The sequence below is a fragment of the Macaca mulatta genome, chromosome 3 (genome assembly GCF_049350105.2).
Source record: "Macaca mulatta isolate MMU2019108-1 chromosome 3, T2T-MMU8v2.0, whole genome shotgun sequence".
Lineage (NCBI taxonomy): Eukaryota > Metazoa > Chordata > Mammalia > Primates > Cercopithecidae > Macaca > Macaca mulatta.
Window position 1 is genome coordinate 182,171,871 of NC_133408.1, and position 19,085 is coordinate 182,190,955.

Sequence of the window (19,085 nt, forward strand, 5' to 3'; positions counted from 1 at the left end):
TGTGATGTGGGCATGTGGTGACTGTGCCCAACCACCTCCCCTTTAGTTGAGGGTCTGTGCGGGACAGGAATGCTGCGTGGAGCTGCTGAGCCTGGTTCTCTCAATGGGTGAACAAGGCAAGACTGGCCTGCAGAGACAGTACCTGGAAAAGGCCAAGGCAAGGAATTGGGTGACACTTTTCTACCCCCACTCAGGGAGTGACCTGAGGAGGGTGCTGCCAGCCAGAGGGGCTCAGGTCCTGGTGAGCTGACAGGCTTTTCCCCCAACACTTCCTGTTGCTTCTGTATGTGATCTGGTTAAATGCTCACTGAAATCATGTAAGGTAGGTATAATTTCACCTGTTTATACATCTGAAGGAAAGCAGCTGTCCTAGGTCTCATATTAAGTAATTGGCTGAGGTGTTTTCCTCCGACACCTCTGCACCAGCCCTCTCCCCCGACTCTATGTATCTGTCCCTTCATCTGGCTTCCCCTTTCCAGGTCACATTAGCAGGAGGGCAAGGTCGTGCCTCATATGTGACCATTATAACCTCTTCCCTGACAAGTCCAAGGAACACGTGACTTCCAGGCCAAGCGTATCCATTCACCTTTCATTGAAGCAAAACAGAAGGATGAAATTTTCCGCACTATAGACTTCCTATAACTGATACAATCTACCTTAAGGAAAAGTAACAAGAAAAATTGTTATTCATTCATTATTATTGTATTTATTTTATTTGATATATGTTTGGAGGTCCTTTCTTTGTATAGATATTTTATGACAAAAAATGCAAAATGAAAAAAGAACAAATGAAAATAAAAAAGAAAAGCTTTAAAGAATAATAAATATGTTTCTTACTTTTTAGAGTATTAAGGTTTGCATTAAATTTTTTTAACTTATTCAAAGTAGTTTGTTCAGTTTCTGAATTATACAGATTTCCTTTTTTTCTTCTCTTTCTCTCTTTAGCCACCTACACCTTTTTCTGCCAGCTTTTTAAGTTTAATAACAGAAGGCTATCTTTTAAACAGATTCTTAAATGTACAATATAGTATCATAATCTACAGACACAAGGTTAGACAGTAGATCTCTAAACTTCCTCATCCTTCTTTATTGAAATTTTACAGCCACTGATGGCAGCCACCCATTTGCCCCACTTCCCAGCCCTTGGAAATTACCATTTTCATCTTCAGTTACATGAGCTTGACTTTTAGTTTGCCTCATGTAAGCACAATCATGTAGTATTTGTCTTTCTGTGCCTGACTTTTTCAACTCAGCATAATGTCCTCCAGGTTTAGCCATATTGTCAGGTATGGCCAGATTTTCTTCTTTTTAATGCTTACTGATACTCCACTGTATGCATACACCACATTTAAGGTGTGAATATTAAATATATAGTATCTTATTGTTTCTGTGAAACCATCTGTCACAAGAGCAGCAGGGTCATTTGCAGAACAGCAAGCACTGAGTATATGAATGCACATTCATTCGAAGTTCAATTCTGCTTCATAGAGAAGACTTCAAAAAATAATAATTTCATCATTTATTGTTATTTTACTATACAAAAATAGAATTTCTTTTTTCTTTTTTTTTTTTGATACAGAGTCTCACTCTGTCGCCCAAGCTGGAGTGCAGTGGCATGATCTCGGCACACTGCAACCTCCGCCTCCCAGGTTCAAGTGATTCTCCTGCCTCAACCTCTCGAGTAGCCGGGATTACAGGCATACACTACCATGCCCAGCTAATTTTTTGTATTTTTAGTGGAGATGAGATTTCACAGTGTTAGCCAGGATTGTCTCAATCTCCCGACCTCGTGATCCGCCCACCTCGGCCTCCCAATGTGCTGGGATTACAGGTGTGAGCCGCCGCACCCAGCCAATACCATAAAATATTTAGCATATAGTAGAAATCTAGCTATTTTTATTTCCTTTGCTAATCTCAGGCAGCCTCTTCTACTGTGCCAATGCCCAAAGGCAGATAAAGACACATTTTCCCTGGAAATCTTAGGGTGAGGACTCAGGAAGTCACAGAAATGGCAATATATATGCATGATGATTACTTTGAAAGTATTAACTAGAGAACGTAGCATATATCCCACCTCAGGCATTTAAAACTCAATATTATTGATATATAAATTATATAAACATTACAAATTTTAAATAAACAGATCGGTTATACGTAACTAAATAATTAACAGAACAAGGAGCTCCTGAAAAGTTGTATGGTTTTAAAAGGGGTTGAAGCCAAGTGAGCTACCAGATCCACATTAGGGACAATTCTGTCTGGAGATGGATGTTGTGATAAAACAACCTCAGAAGGTCTTTCAAGCTGGTACAGGCTGATTTCACAAAGTTTGTTTATTCATTTTCATTCATCTATTTTCTTATCTGCTCATTTACTCAAATTATTTTATAATGATATTTTGGCAAAAATTAATCATCTTTAAGGGAAATATTTTGAGTTTCATCAGACACATACGCAGCTGAGCTTTGTGTCCACACACTGAGTGCCCTGGGGCCAAACAAAACATGGTAATAGTGACCTTGCTGAGATATGACGTCACATTGGGAGAAAGGTTCCCTTTGTGTTGACTCTAAGTGTCCAAATCATGAGTCCTAAGCCTTGAGCTAGGAAATGCCCTTTTCTGCCCTGGGAAGCAGGCTCCTAGATTGTGTGTTTCTCTGTCTCCTGGTCTAGCCTGGGCACAGACAGGGCACCCACTCATGAACTTGTTACATCCTGGCTGTGACTTTCAGCACCAGGTGATCCCTTGCTCTGACTTCAATTTCTGTGTCCTTCTCTCCTAAACCCCACGGATGCTGAGTGACTCAGACTCCAGTCATGTGCTTGTGCCAAAAGGAAACCAGCACAAGAGGAGGTGAGCAGAATATGAAACCAAACCATGTACTCAGGACAGTCAATGAGACTTACTGGTAGCTCCTTTGCTCAAATATTGTAAGGAAGTTGAAGATCATGACAATGTTACAGCAACAGGGGTCTTTTTAAGTGTGGAGCTCTGTGCACTAAGATACAGTTTTTGAGCTTTTTTTTTTTTTTTTTTTTTTTTTTTTTTGAGACAGAGTCTTGCTCTGTTGCCCAGGCTGGAGTGCAGTGGTGCAATCTTGGCTCGCTGCAACCTCGTCTCCTGGGTTCACGTGATTCTCCTGCCTCAGCCTCCTGAGTAGCTGGGATTACAGGTGTGCACCACCATGCTGGGCTAATTTATTATTATTATTATTATTGTTATTTTGTATTTTTAGTAGAGACGGGGTTTCACCATGTTTGTTAGACTGGTCTTGAACTCCTGATCTCATGATCCGCCCACCTCAGCCTCCCAATGTGTTGAGATTACAGGCATGAGTCACCGTGCCCGGCCTTTTGTTTGTTTGTTTTTTTTAATTGTTACTGAATTAGTGGTGAGAATCCTGACCAAGGGAATATTCCCTATGAAATATGACACTTCAAATAAAATGAGAGCACTTTTTCTTATCAAGATAAGAAACAAGATAAGCCTGCCTCCTCTCTCCTTGCCCCACGTACCTCACACATCAAGACACGCTTGTGCCCACAGATCATGGGCAGCGTTGGGCAGCCACCATCATCCACACAGTGAGGGCAGTCAGAAGCGTGAGGTGGTTCTGCCTGCTGGGGTCTCACCCCAGGCACAGAAAACAACAGCCCTGGGAGGAGCTGAGGCTGCTCAGCTCGGCTTGTCAGGAGTCCCATCTGTCAGTGAATGGACAAGAAACAGAACAAAACGACTCCTCCAATGTTGATGAGCCTGCCCCTGGGATTTGGAAACTTGGTAACAGAGAAAACCAATATAGACAAAAGATTGTAAACAGGATTAAGGTCAGCTAAGCAAATTAGAAAAGGATACTTGAAGGAGTATTTGGGACACAGGAGTCAAAAACACCAGGAAGACATGAGGAGTGTCCGTAAGTGTCTAAATTAGAGAAATATTTAGGTAACTAACACCAGTGTATGAATGAGGAATTATATCATCACAGGGATAAAATTTACACTGAGTTACAAACTGCTTACAAAAAGGCTAAGAAAAGCTTGTAAGGTTGTGTCAATTCAGACAAAGGCATTCTTCCCATCCAAACTGTTCACTGGTGCATTTATTGTGAATTTGACCATCTAGGGAAGAGGTGTGGCCTCTCCTGCCAGGAAGGCTCTGGGGCCCAGGCAGGGAGAGTGACATCTCAGAATGACTCCCTTGACAGTCCTGTTCCCCTTTCATCAATGCACAGACCCAGAAGATCCCTCAGTCCTGCAGCACCTGCCATGAGCATCGGCCTCCTGTGCTGTGCGGCCTTTTCTCTCCTGTGGGCAGGTGGGTCCTAGGCAGGGCCCCTGTCTGGAATTCAAGGCCCAGCGCCTTCCCTTTGGGGCTGCAGCATCAGCTTTGTCCTTCTCTGCAGGTCCTGCAAATGCTGATGTCACTCAGAGCCCAAAATTCCAGATCCTGAAGACAGGACAGAGCATGACACTGAAGTGTGCCCAGGATATGAACCATAACTCCATGTACTGGTATCGACAAGACCCAGGCATGGGGCTGAGGCTGATTCATTACTCAGCTACCGAGGATACCACTGACCCAGGAGAAGTCCCCGATGGCTACAGTGTCTCCAGATTAAACAAAAAGGAGTTCCTGCTCAGGCTGGAGTCGGCTGCTCCCTCCCAGACATCTGTGTACTTCTGTGCCAGCAGTGAAGCCACAGTGCTGCACGGCCGTCTCCTCTCTGTACATAAAGGCAGGGAGGCTCTGCCCTCCTCTCTCACCCCAAACTCAGTGATGCCCTGAGCAGAGTTCTCTGCACCAGGGACCTTGAAACTCCATCATCATGGGTCTGAGGCCCCCAGGATGAAACAGGATTTGTATTTCAGATCCATCTAGACTCTTGTCTGTCCCTGGGGACCGTGTTGCTTCCTCTCTCTAGGGTTTCCCCCAGCCTACACTCTCATGTGGTCTCTTCTGTGGCCCACCTTTCCCATCTGGGCAGTGACCCTCCAAGGCCTTGCTGTGTCTCTCCTCCCCTCACCTCCCTGCCTCTCTCTACTACAGCCGTGAGGGGAGTCCCTCTTCTGTGTCTCCTTCATTCCCATCGCGGAGACTTCAAAGGCCATTTTCTCTGCCCTGGGCTGGAGACTTCGTTTCTGCAGTGGCCAGCTCCTACCTGTGCTTCAGACCGCAGCATGATCAGCCCTCCTGTGGGAAGCATTCCCTTGCCTCCCAGCTGAGATCAATTTTTCTGTTATAAGCGCTGATGGTAACGAGCACTGATGTGCTCGTTAGTCAATAGAGTAGTTGGAGTTTTCCAGTTACTTGTCTGGATATTTTTCTGCTCAACTCGATTTTAAACTCCATAAAGGTGAAGGCTGTGCTTATTACATTACCAACAGCTGTTCCTGGCATGAAGGGAGACCTATTTCACAGATAATGGATGAGTTAATGAATGACAGGCTGATTGAGTGACGAGCAGGTGGATGAACCAATAACAGGAACACTCTAGGTCCGCTGTACCCTGGCAGAGTTCTAGAGTTAACTGTGCCTGAGATGCTCTGCTATGAGCTTATCAAAGGGCACTTGCTTGTTGAACAAGCATTGGACCATTCATTGTGTAAGCCAGTTTGTCAGTTCGTCTAGGAATTTCCAATTTAAAATATCACATGCTCTTCAAACTCAATGAGGGTAAAGTCTACATTATATAATTCTAATATCTAAGTTTTTTTTTTTTAAGTTTTGGGTTAAGAACCAAAAAGGAAAGAAGAGGGAATATCTTTAGACTTAGTACTTTTTTATTGAAAATGTATTTATATAATTTTTTCTTGGAAGAACAGGTAGGGGAAGTCATGACTACACAGCCTTATAAGTGCTAATTTATGGAGACGGTATCATGAAAAATAACAAATGTAAGAACTGTGTTCTGGAGGGAACATTGTGGCTGTCCTGAGAGTACGTTCTGACCCCAGGAACCAAACCCAGGAGAGTATTTGGCAACTCAGAGTGCGGCAGACAATTCTTGGCCCCCTGCATTTGGAATGAGACTGGAGACAGCTGGAAAAGCTACGGGCTGGACGTTCTGCACTCTCAATGCAGGCCTCTCTGAAATCCCACAGATTAATGTCAGGTAAATATACTCCCACTATTAAGACAAAACCAGAACCAATGAAGAAAAATGAGTAGAAACAATACGCAGTTGAAATGTATGAAGACAAGGAATTTTGCCATTAAAAGTTATAAAAGTTAAAGAGCCATATTTAAAGGAATACAGCAGCAAATTGATATGTGAACAAGAAAAAGGAGACTGTCACAAATCATCAAGGAAACATTAAAAATAATCAAAGAGAATACAGTAATGATTAAGATTATCATTGAAAACAAAGTGGAAATGAAGAAAAGATGACATGCTTCAAAAGAGATTGTTACTGAGGTCAAAGCCAGATCTGAAGAAGTTACCTAGAATGCAGCACAGAAAATTAAATAGGAAACAAGAAAAGGTAAGGGATAAGGAATAAAAATCTTGTGGGTTCTAGTATATTAGGATATATATAATATTTTGTTGGAACTTCCCATTTTTCTTACACATCATTGAAGTGTCACAAAGAGAAAGTGGAGAGAATGATAGGTGATAATTATGAGACATTAACTGAGAATTTTCAAGATGTGTTTCAGGACCTAAATCCTCTGTTTCAACAAGTTAAATGAATATGTAGTAGATGAATACATATGTTATAGTGAAATTGTGGAACACAAATGACAAAGAGAAGATTTTAAAAGTAGCCCAAAAGATAGCTATCTCCCAGACTGAAAGGCACAGTGAAAGTCAAGAAAGGAGATTAAAAATAAGTATCAAGTCAGAATTATAATTCTCATTCATTAAATACTGAGATTGAAGTAAATATATTTATAGGTAGAGAAAGAAAAAACACTGAGTTTGTCACCAAGGTATCCTTTCTGAATTATAGTTAACAAAGATGGGAGGTAGTCCCAGAAGAGAGGGATGAGGTGCCTCTCATGAGGGAACCCATGTGATGGGACAGTCCCGTTGGGCACGTGTGACTGGGGGATGGAGGAGGCTGGCGCATGAAAGGGGATGGTACAGGGGACCCTGACTTGCAGGAAAGACAATGAGCTCACCGTTTGGTGCCTTGTGTTGGTGGAGCTGTTGACACATCCTAGAGAACATGCCCAGCAGACAGAGGAGCGGCTGTGGGATGAGGAGGTGAACTCAGAGATGCAGTGTGAGGCCTCCGGGTCCAGACAGCATGGGATCCCAAAGCAATGATACATGCATTGATGTTGTTAAAAAGGAATTTTTTTTTTTTTTTTTTGAGAGGGAGTGTCGCTCTGTCACTGAGGCTGGAGTGCAGTGGCACAATGTCAGCTCACTGCAAGCTCCGCCTCCCAGGTTCCAGCCGTTCTCCTGCCTCAGCCTCCCCAGTAGCTGAGACTAGAGGCGCCCGCCACAACGCCCAGCTAATTTTTTTGTATTTTTAGAAGAGACGGGGTTTCACCATGTTAGCTAGGATGGTCTCCATCTCCTGATCTCATGATCCACCCGTCTCGGCCTCCCAAAGTGTTGGGCTTAAAGGCGTGAGCCACCACACCCGGCCTAGAAAGGAATTTATAGGCTGGGTGTGGTGGCTCACACCTGTAATCCCAGTACTTTGGGAGACCAAGGTGGGTGGATCACTTGAGGTCAGGAGTTTGAGAACAGCCTGGGCAATATGGTGAAACCCCGTCTCTACTAAAAATATAAAAATTAGCCTGGTATGGTGGTGCGAGTCTGTAATACCAGCTACTCAGGAGGCTGAAGCAGGAGAATCACTTGAACCCAGGAGGCAGAATTTGCAGTGAGCGGAGATCACACTACTGCACTCCATTCTGGGCAACAGAGCAAGGCTCTGTCTCAAAAAACAAACAAGCAAAAAGCAAGGAACTCACAAATATTTAAAGAAGTCATTTAAGTGTGTTCTAATGTAAATCCTTTGTTCCTGTCATTGCGTGGATTGAGAGAGGAAGTGATGTCACGGTGGGTACTTCCGTGTAAGGACAGGAATGTCCCTCTTTCTCTGCTCCTGCTTATGGTGACTCTGATCTTGCAAAGCTCCCACCCTGCCCTGACTCTGCCATGGGCACCAGGCTCCTCTGCTGGGCAGCCTGTGTCTCCTGGGGGCAGGTGATTCCTCAGACGCCAAGCAGTCTCATTTTGTGTGTGTGTGTGTGTGTGTGTGCGCGCGCGCGTGCGTGTGTGTGTGTGTGTGTGTGTGTGTGAGATGGGTGAGAGAGAGATGACTATAGTTGTTTTTCTTATTCAGTTCCCAATTTCTGTCTCCACAGATCACACAGATCACACACAGGGACTGGAGTCTCCCAGTCCCTGAGACACAAGGTAGCAAAGAAGAGAAAGGATGTAGCTCTCAGATATGATCCAATTTCAGGTCATAATGTCCTTTATTGATAACGACAGAGCCTGGGGCAGGGCCTGGAGTTTCCAATTTACTTCCAAGACAAGGATGCAGCAGACAAACTGGGGCTTCCCCGTGATTGGTTCTCTGCAGAGAGGCCTGAGGGATCTGTCTGCATTCTGAAGATGAAGCGCACACAGCAGGGGGACTCGGCCGTGTATCTCTGTGCCAGCAGCTCAGCCATAGCGTGGCAGAGTCACTTCCTTCTTGCTCACAAACCTCATCCTTCTCTCTCCTTGCAGCTCCTGCAAACCCTTAACAGAGGCTTTGCTCCTCTGTTTGCTCCTCCTTCTCCAGGAGAAAGAAATAGATTTGGACCTCAGCTGTCCACAGATTCACCCCTGAGACACAGTAACTGTAAATGTGGGTGGTGGAAGCAATCGTGGCCCATCAGGCTCCAGGAGTCCTCAGAGCCAACTCACTGCTCTAAGGCAAGCACTGGGTGTCTTAGCCTCGGCCTTCAGGGCTGGGATACGCAGTTTTCTTCGGGGCTGGGAGGTTGCTGCCCACATACGGAAGCTTCGGGCATGGGCGGGGAACAAGCCTCTTCCCTTGCATGTGTTGGGGCATCTGGCATCTGCAAGGTCTGATGCTTCATCCACAAGAACATTCATTCTTTCTTCTGAAGCCTCTTCTATCCCTGTCACATTGGAAGTTTTCTGCATACAGGGGCACACCATTCTTCATGTTTGACTTGAACATCTTTGTGGCTTTTGTGACAATTACTTGATGAATACAGCCATGATAACAACAAGACTTCGTTTCTTCTGCCTAGTGTAAGCAATGCGTGTTCTTTATTTTGTTTTCCATTACCACTGCTCCTGTCCTGGGAGACTGAAGCCGCGTGCACTACTGCTCCAGTGTCAGCTTGGCTCCCTAGGAAATGGCGTTTCTAGAACCTGAATGCTGACAGATAAGAGTTGTATATATGTATACCATGCAACCTGCCATTTAAAAATGTATGTCCGTAGTGCAATGACTAAATCTAGCTAATTAACATATGCAGTACCTCAATCCTTATCCTTTCCAGTGGTGAGAATACTTGAAATGTACTCTGTTAGCATTTTCCCAGAATACAATCCACCGCTACTAACTCTAGTCATTTGTTGTATAATAGATCTTTGTAATATCTTCATCTTATCTGAGTGAAATTTTGTATCTGTTGACCAACATCTTCCCAACAGTCCATCTCTACTCCAGCCTTTGCTAACTACTGCTCTAGTCTTTGGATTTGAAGTAATTTCCCTGAGGTCTTTAACTCAAGACGATGGGGGAATTTTCTCTATAATGATGCTTATATTACTTTTGTTTTGTTTGTTATTTTACATCTTGCAATATAGGGTTTGCTGCAAATGTAAATAATTATATTGTAATAAAAATCCTTCGCCTGTCTTTGGGTGAAGCTACAGTTCACATATTCGAAATTTCAAGCTGTGACCAAAGCTGACATGATTATGTCTCATGAATTTCTGGGAGTCCTCAGAGACAGCCCTGTACACCAAAGCTAAGATAGAATATTCCAGACCCAGCCAGGACAGAAGGGCATGGTCCTGCATAGCTTCTTGGAAAATTATAGTTCCCCAAATTCACTTATCGGATATTTTGGTGCCGCAGACACCAAATTTCTTTCTCTTGCAAATGATGGTTCTTGGCAGGGATTGTTCTGAACCCATTATAATTTTGCCATCATCAAATCACACCTTGTGTGGAAGCCCTGGGCACAGATGGAAATTCCCTGACCTTATTATGCTATTTCAAAGACTTCCTAAGACCTTGTATCCATCTTTTTCCACCTTCATCCCCATGACCCGTGAGACCCACGCTCCCAATAGTGGACCAGCTCTGATTCTTACGCTTGAACAGAACTCAGACCACAGCTGTAAACACTGTTGCTGAAAGAAGATGTAAAAAAGGCAGGCAGGGTTTCCCACCTACACTGAGGGTGAACAACAAGGGCAGAAAGGGAATATTTTATTAATAACCAAAAAAAAAAAAAAAAAAGAAATAAAACCCCTGCTCTAATGGAATGTGAACCGTAGCTTCACGCACAGAGAGGTGGAAGATTTTGTTACAATATACTTATTTATATTCATAACAAATAACATATGTGAAAAATAAAGAAAACTAAAAGTAACATAAGCATTCTTACAAAGAAAATATTCCCATCTTCTTGAGTTAAAGACCTCAGGGAAATTAAGCCTCATCAAAAGACTAGAGCAGTAATTACCAGAGGTTGGGGTGGAGATGGGGTGCTGGGGAGATGCTGGTCAAAGGATACAAAATTTCACTCAGATAGGAGGAAGAAGTTTAAAAGATCTTTTACACAACAAAGTGACTGGAGTTAGTAACAGTGGACTACATTCTGGGAAAATGCTAACAGAGTTGAATTTTTGAGTCAAACAAAAGCAGAATGTCCATAAAATTATTTTGAATCAAAGTCTAGAAGCTTTCAAACCAGTTGTGTTCTGTGATCTCAGCAGCTGCAGAGGACTTGGCAATCCTTTCTCTGCACAAACACCCCTTTGTCCGCTCTAAGAACTAGGGACACACGCTCTTATGCTATCATGAAAATGACAGGCTGTGCTATAGTTGCTGGTAACTCGTTTTAAGTGTGTTGAGTGTGAAGCATTGAACAAGATTGAAAGGTATGCTCCTGAGTCTGGGAATGTGCTGCAGCCAGTTAGCACGATTCAGAAGAACCAAAGAGGCAAACCCTTCCCAAATCCTCATTCAATGAAGCCATGTTGACAGCTTGAAATCCGCCATGGTGGGTGTGTTGATACCATAGAAACTGGCAAATGCTATTAGGCATGGCCCCACCCTCACAGACGTCCAATTTACCAGGACATCCATCACTGGAATGTTTTCTGATACAATGATGTTCCTATTAGGGCATGTCTTATGGGGCCAAAAAGGCTCAGAATCCACCTTCCTTCTGTTTCTGCTCCTAGAAGCTATAGTCTAAGGGAATCTCAAGTGATCCTATTTCTATCCAATCTCCAAATTCCCTTGCTCTGTGGGTCTGTGTCTCCTATGAGCATGCCAGTCTGAAACAAGACAACTATTTGGAATGTAGCTAAAGGAAACAGTGAACCAGTCCATTATTTTCAAATTATCCTTCCTTGCATGAAATATACAGATGCTGCAATCACTGGGAACAGAGATGGGGCAAGCAGAAGCTCTAGGCTGTGAGTCATTTTAAACTGTAGTGCATCACTGTTCCTCTGTGGCACTGACAGACCCTGCAGCACGGACTAATTTACATAGGAAACTAAGCAGCCCCCGACCAGTCAGGTATGACCTTGGATTCATTTTGGGATGAGAGGTCAGAAGGATCATACTCACCTTAAATATTATCCTCTCCAAGCTACAATACTCCCACCGCCCGTCTTAGTCCCAGGATGTCATCCAGAGCTCCAGAGAATCCCTTCTCTTGGGGCAGAATCACCGAGGTTGTTCCCTCCAGATTTCCACAGTCTCCAGCAGGTATGGGGCACAGGTAATATAATATAATGTATAAGTAATATAAGCATTCTTATAAAAAAAATACCCCCGTCTTCTTGAGTTAAAGACCTCAGGGAAATTAAGCCACATCAAAAGACGAGCAGTAATTACCAGAAGCTGGTTCTTTCTCTCAGGTAGAGAGAGGCATCGTGTCAAATGATATTTGCATAAAAGGGATTAAAATTCTGAGGCTCTTCTCAAATATTTGACATAATTTTCTTTGTTTATTGTTTCATTCTACAATCTCACAATTTAGGAGAGCAATTCTTTTGTGGTTGCAGTGTTTACAGCATTTGGGAAGGTTTTTGTGGTTAAATTAATTTAAACAATCATTTTAATTGTGCATTTATTCTGTTCACGGATAGAACAGTGAAAGCAGTCATTTACACATCCTATGATGAAGGTGTTGTTTAAGGTTCAGATCCACACCTAACTTTCAATCCAGTTGGAATGAAAAGATGAAGAGTTAGGTGGCACATGCTGTGAGAGAGGCTCATGCCAGTCACTGTGGGATTTGGAGGGAGGGAGGGATGACCTCTACTTTAGACCACGCTCCACAAAGACGGAGTGGGAGTTTGTCCATGGGAAACTGCAGAGGAGTAAATACCAGCAGCTTCTAACTCGGGTGGAGTGAGGGCCGTGGGAGAAAATCCTTGGAACAGAAAATGGTGCATTTGAGCTCTCACAGAGGACAGTGGAAAGAAAAGTCAAACAAGCCCCAGTCCCCTGGCAGGTTCTGTTTGCTAATGATACTATTTTGCACCAGTGTGTCCTTATCTCACATCACTCTTCTACCTCTTCCAGAATAATCCCTTCCCTCTCCACTGCTCAGATCAGCAAACGTGCATTATAGAAGTTACTCATTTCACGTAGCAGGCCTTTTGCTGGTCTTAATTATATCCATCCTTACTTTCCACATGAGATACTGTTTATTGCCTTGCAAATGATCCTACTGTTTATATTCCAGTTTTCACTTGTTAATACATATTTGACCCCTTCTTGAAGGTCAAGATGACCTTGGAGATAATAAAGCTATCTCATTATCTGGTCAGTCTTTTACTAATCTTTATTTCTATGGTAACATTGATTGTCATTTTGGGGGACATGTTTGTTTATCTTGAATTTCATTGAGTTTCCTTAAAACATCTATTTTGAATTCTTTGTCTAAAAGGTCGAATATCTCTGTCTGTCTAGGGTTGGTCACTGTTTTATTTATTTATTTATTTATTTTGAGAAATTACTGACTTCACTGGCCACTGTACACTACCAGGATAGAGGAAATTTTTGTGGTTTCATAGCTTGGGCTTTCTTTTTTCAGAGCAGGGAATTTCATTTTGGGGTCAAGACTGTTGAAAATGGCATAGTGAAGAAGGTAGAGTCACCGGGGTTTGCTTTATATACTTGAGGAAGCAGGAACTGAGATTTGGGAAAGGTCAAGAAAAGAGAACCTGATCAAAGACGGCTGAAAATAGAGCAGAAAGCGATGAAAAGTGGTGTTCTGTGCACCATGAACGCTCTTCTCCCCACTCCAAAAGTTTTCAACACCTAGAAAGTATGAAGAAAGGACTGATAGCAACTGGAATCACGTTGCAGCCAGTTCCAGTTGGGAAAAACACCAAACAGCCTCTTGTCGGGTGTGAGAACCTGAAGTTGGTCCTGATGTCTTCCTTCTGGACTTGTGGCCCTAATCTTAACGCCTCCGGGAAGTCAGGCACTTTCCAAAATACAGAGAAGGTCAAATTGCCTTTGGTTTTCAAGGAGAAAATGCTCTGAGCTTCTCCCCAAGATAAACTCTGCTTTCCTAGGAATGCTTTCTCACACTCGTCACCCACATCTGATTGCCCTCTGTGATAGAATGGTTTTTGAAGATATTGGAGAACTCTGCAGCCTTTAACATCCTCTGCATTGGCACTCACTGTTTCCATGGCCCAGAAGGACCTTCATTTTCCCACGACAGGGCCAGACACTGCCCATCTGTCAAGGACGGGCTCCTACCTATCTTGCTCTTCACTTCTCTCCCTGGCATTCTCTGGCACTCTATGATATCACTCTCTTTGTTTTCATAGGCCAAACCAAGAATAAAATGGGAACTGCCTGATGTTTATAAGAATAAATTGAAGTCCACTTATACAGACCTGTGGAATATTACAAATTACTATCTTCTCTTTATAAGAGGCTTCTCCTATGTGAAATAGACTGGAGAGTCTTCAGGGATAGGCTCAGTTTTCTCCACAAATTCTGCAATATTCTAGGCAATTCTGTCTTCATAGTCATAATTGATGACTTGTTCTCTAAAGTACTCAAACTGTGTTTAAGCCAGAATTTGTAAATATTCTTCTGGGAAAAAAGAAAATCATTATGTTTTAGTAACATTTATCCAGTCTCACGATCTTGCTGAGAAATATTTCTCATCATACCCACACTTTCCATGACCACATCTTCAGAGATTTGGTGAGACTGGGAACATCAACAATGGTCCTTCTCAGAAAGCAACCTAAAGCACCGAGAGGAAAAGTAGCTGTGCCGGTAATTGAACTTCAGCAGACTTGTCCATTAAAATGTATTGTGTGTGCGTGCTTGTGAGCTTGTGACTGTGAGTATGTTTGCTTTCTTTTCTTTTTTGGAGACGGAGACTTGCTCTGTTGCCAGGCTGGAGTGCAGTGGCGATGTTGGTTCACTTCAACCTCCACCTCCCAGGTTCAAGCGATTCACCTGCCTCAGCCTCCTGAGTAGCTGGGACTACAGGCGTGCGCCACCACACCCAGCTAATTCTTGTATTTTTAGTAGAGTTGTGGTTTCACCATGTTGGCCAGGATGGTCTCGATCTCTTGACCTCGTGATCCACCCACCTCGGCCTCCCAAAGTGCTGAGATTACAGCCATGAGCCACCGCGCCCAGTCGTGAGCGTGTTTTCTTGTGGAGATGCAAATAGTTTCTGTGGGCAGTATTTACTAAGCATCACTAGATCACTGGTAGAGTTCATAGGCACTTTCCTAACCCCAGGAAGTGATAGGAAATGTCACAGCCAACTGAATCTGGCTAAGTCATAGCTGACAGGGTTGTTTATTTTAAAATTTTACAAATTCAGAAATAAATGTGTAAAATCAAGAAATCCTCTCTTATAAAACACATGATGTAAAATTTAGTGATATTAATTTAAATACAAAATATGAAAAGATTGGGTCTGATTGAGCAAAAGGATCCGGGGAACAGTGCAGTGTTTCTGGGCTAGGTGGGCTTGACATCCTCACACTGTTTAATTAAGGGTCTGTTTAATTCTGGCTGCTCTCTAAGTGCGACAATTATTTATTTTGCAATCAAAAGATTGGTTCCTGTGTCCCTTTGGCCCGGGGTGAATTTGAAGATCAACCCTAAATTGGCCTTTTGGGGAAAGCATAGAGGGTGTGAGGATGGGGGTTGCAGGGGTGAGAATGGGGCATCCTTGTTCCCGATTTGGACAATCTTGAGCTCATCAGGTCAGGTGTGAATCCATGAGACTGTGGAACGTTGGCCACTTGGAGGCGCTGTGGCTCCACAATGCTGCAGGGAACCCTGGAGGGGGGTGGGAGGGTGATCCAGGAGAGCGGGGCTGAAGGGTATGCTTGGCTGCCTGCTGGCTTCAAGGGAGTGGTTTGATTCAGAGTGGATCTTGAGTTAAACACAAACTCCCCACTGCCAGGGAAGAGTAGAGGTGCCTGAGGCCTCAGTTTGCACCAAAGAGTACAGTGTCTCAGTGTCTCTGCATGGGCAGTGGAGGGTGAAGGAGCTCGGGCCACAAGGGCTGGGCATCAGTGCCACGGCAGGGACAGGCAGGCAGAGGAAAGTAATGTGTGATGTGGGCATGTGGGGCCTGTTCTCCACCCACCAAATCTTTAGTTTCGGGGGTGTGCAGGACAGAGGCACGGGGCAGCTGAGCCTGAGGCCTGCCACAGGGTGCAGGGGGCAGCGGTGGCCTGCAGGGAGAGTAACTGGGAAAGGCCAGTTACTGTAAGAAGCTCCAGAATCATTCCTGCCCCCACTCAGGAAATGACTGTGAGGCACATGCTGCCAGCCAGAAGGGTTCAGGCCCTGGAGAGCTGACAGGCCTTTCCCAGGCACTCTCTGCTGCGTCTACATGTGATCTGCTTTAAGTCACATAAATCGCGCAGGATAAGTATTATTTTACCTGTTTATGTATCTGAGGGAAATCAGCTGTCCTGGGTCTCATATTTAATAACTGGCTGAAGGCTGGGTGCAGTGGCTCAGCCCTGTGACCCTAGGATTTTGGGAGGCCAACCTCAGGAGTTCGAAACCAGCCTGGGCAGCATAGTGAAACCCCATCTCTACCAACAATATAAAAACTCGGCCAGGTGTGGTGGTGCATGACTGTAATTCCACCTACTTGGGAGGCTGAGGCAGGAGAATTGCTTGAACCTAGGAGGCAGATGTTGCGGTGAGCCAAGATCGTGCCATTGCACTCCAGCCTGGGCAACAAAGTGAGACTCTGTGTCAAAATAAAATAAAATAAAAACTGGCTTAAGTCCGTCTCTCCAACACCTCTGCACAACCCCTTCCTTGTAGCTCTGTCCTTTCACCTGCTTGCCCCTTTCCAGGTCCCCATTAGCAGGTTGTGAAGGTCATGCCTCATACATAATCAGTAGAATCTCTTCCCTGGGAAGTCCAAGGAACACTTGACTTCCAGGCCAAACATATCCATTCATCCTTCACTGAGACCAAAAAAAAAAAGTGCTATTTTCTGGCCAGGCGTGGTGCCTCACACCTGTAATCCCAGCACTTTGGGAGGCTGAGCAGGTGGATCCCTTGAGCCCAGGAGTTCGAGACCAGCCTGGTCAACATGGAGAAACCATGTCTGTACTAGAAATAAAATAAATTAGCCAGGATGGTGGTGGGCACCTGCAATCCCAGCTACTCAGGAGGCTGAAGAATGGGAATTATTTGAACTCAGGAGGTGGAGGTTGCAGTGAGCTGAGATTGTGCCACTGCACTCCAGCCTGGACAGCAGAGCTAGACTACGCACACACATACACACACACACACACACACACACACACACACACACTCTTAGAAAAAAAGAAAAAGAAAAAAAGGGGGGGGTAGTAATTTTCTGAACTGCAGACTTCCTGTAACCGATGCAACATATCTTGAGAAGAAGGAACACTGAACGTAAAAGTTCTCTAGGCCAGAAAGGTGGTGGATACCCCTCAAAGCCTCTGGCCCGTCAGTCCTCCCTTTCTTCTTAGCTTCTCAGTCATCAAAATGAAATTGGCAAATGACTTTAAGGGAAAAGTAGGATTTTTGTTGTCTTTTAGATTTATCCATTTTCTATGAGATCCAAATCTCTTAAGCTCTTACTGCCTCAGTAGCTCCAAGTGCCTTCAAACATTTCTGTTTTATATTTTGTTAAGCTTTTCTAGTTGTTTCTGGTGGGAATGTTGTTCTGCAACAGTCCAGTCTATTAACTCTGAAAGTCAGTTTTTATGTTTATTAAAGATGAAGTGCAATTGAGTTTGTAGGTTTGTATGTTTGTATTATGGTGGAAGCTTCCTGAAGAGAGTGAGGAATGAAGCGCTTCTAGTCTCCCCTCACGTGTCTATAATAAGACCTCTACCGCCCTGCTCTGCTGCCTTTGGTCCACCATGGGACTGAGCCTTGACATGTTTGACACTTTGACCACAAGGCGGAGCTGTGACTCTGCTGAGATTCAGAGAACTTGGAGGAAGGGGAGACAATTCTCTGGATGGCAGAGGGTAAAGAGAAAGATTGGGTTTATTTACAACAAGGGAAAATGTGGTCTGCAGAGAATGCTAGTCAAGGCTCTAAGTGTGAGGGTTAAATACAGACTATACATTTTGCCTTGATGTGCAGGCGCTTTTGTCCTAGGGAAGAGCCTGGACTGTCAAACTTGCACTCGAGCCTGCATGGGATTAGAAAGGACGAGGCATGAGCTGGGGAGACTGGGAGCCCACAAGCAGGCACAGATGGAGGACCCCTTCCCAAGAGGAATAAGAGAGGCTCTGGGCATTGGGCCTCTGCTCCAGCTCAGCCCAGTACAGCTGAGCCCTGCCATGAAGTGAGTCTGGCCGGCCAGGGGTCCCTCGGGGATCTTGCAGAACTTAATAACTGAGGGAAATCTTCTTAGAAGACCAAAAGTGACCTACAGCCCCGTTCTCCTCATTCTAAATTATCAGGGAATTAAGCTAGAAAGAAGTTTTTTCTTGTTCCCCTTCTGGATGGTCCTCTGAGTCTTTGGACCAGGAGCTCCCCACAGTGATAGGAAACCCCTCTCCTAGGCCTGAGCAAATGTTTCTATCAAAACAGCATCAGCAGACTCCCTTTCAGCTTCCATCTCCAACTTCTCTCCCTATCTACAGAGACCCACGGAAGCTAGACTTGTCCAGATGTCAAAAGATCTGATGATGCCAAGACACCTGGAGATGGGAAAGAAGGTGGCATTGACAGACCTCCAGGATGCACACCTGAAACACACTTTGTTTTCACTTCAGGCTCATGTTTCACCTTTTTAAAAAGCATTCGGAATTTCCCTGACTTCTTGGAAATCCCAAAAAAAAAAAAAAGCCTGACTCTGGGAGAAGAGCCCAAAAGGGAGAGGAAGGGAGGAGGTGGTCAGATCCCAGGTAAGGAGCGGGGAGGGAAGGGGTTGATGGCACAGGAATGACTGTCAGAGACACATCCTGGAGGCCACAATTCAACCCTCTCAACTATTCCCAGAAATTCCAAAAACTCCTTTAAAGCAGCAAGTGCAGGGCATGAAAAGGAGGAGCCATGCTAGAGGAGAGCCTGGGAATGGGGAAATGATTACAGGCTGTGACCTCACTGGCGCAGCCCCTCTCAGCGGCAGTGGAAAGCACAGACTAGACTTCTCACCACTGCACACCAGAATCCTGCCCCAGGCCTTGCCTGGTCTGCCTGACTCTGCCATGGGCTGCAGGCTCCTCTGCTGTGTGACCCTCTGCCTCCTCCAAGCAGGTGAGTCCTGGGACCAGGTGACATGATCCTGTTGGAGTCCCTAAACCTTTTCACCATGACAACAGCAGGCTACCTCCTGGGATTTGCCTGAATTCTGCTTCTTTCCTTTACAGGTTCCTTGGACACAGCTGTTTCCCAGA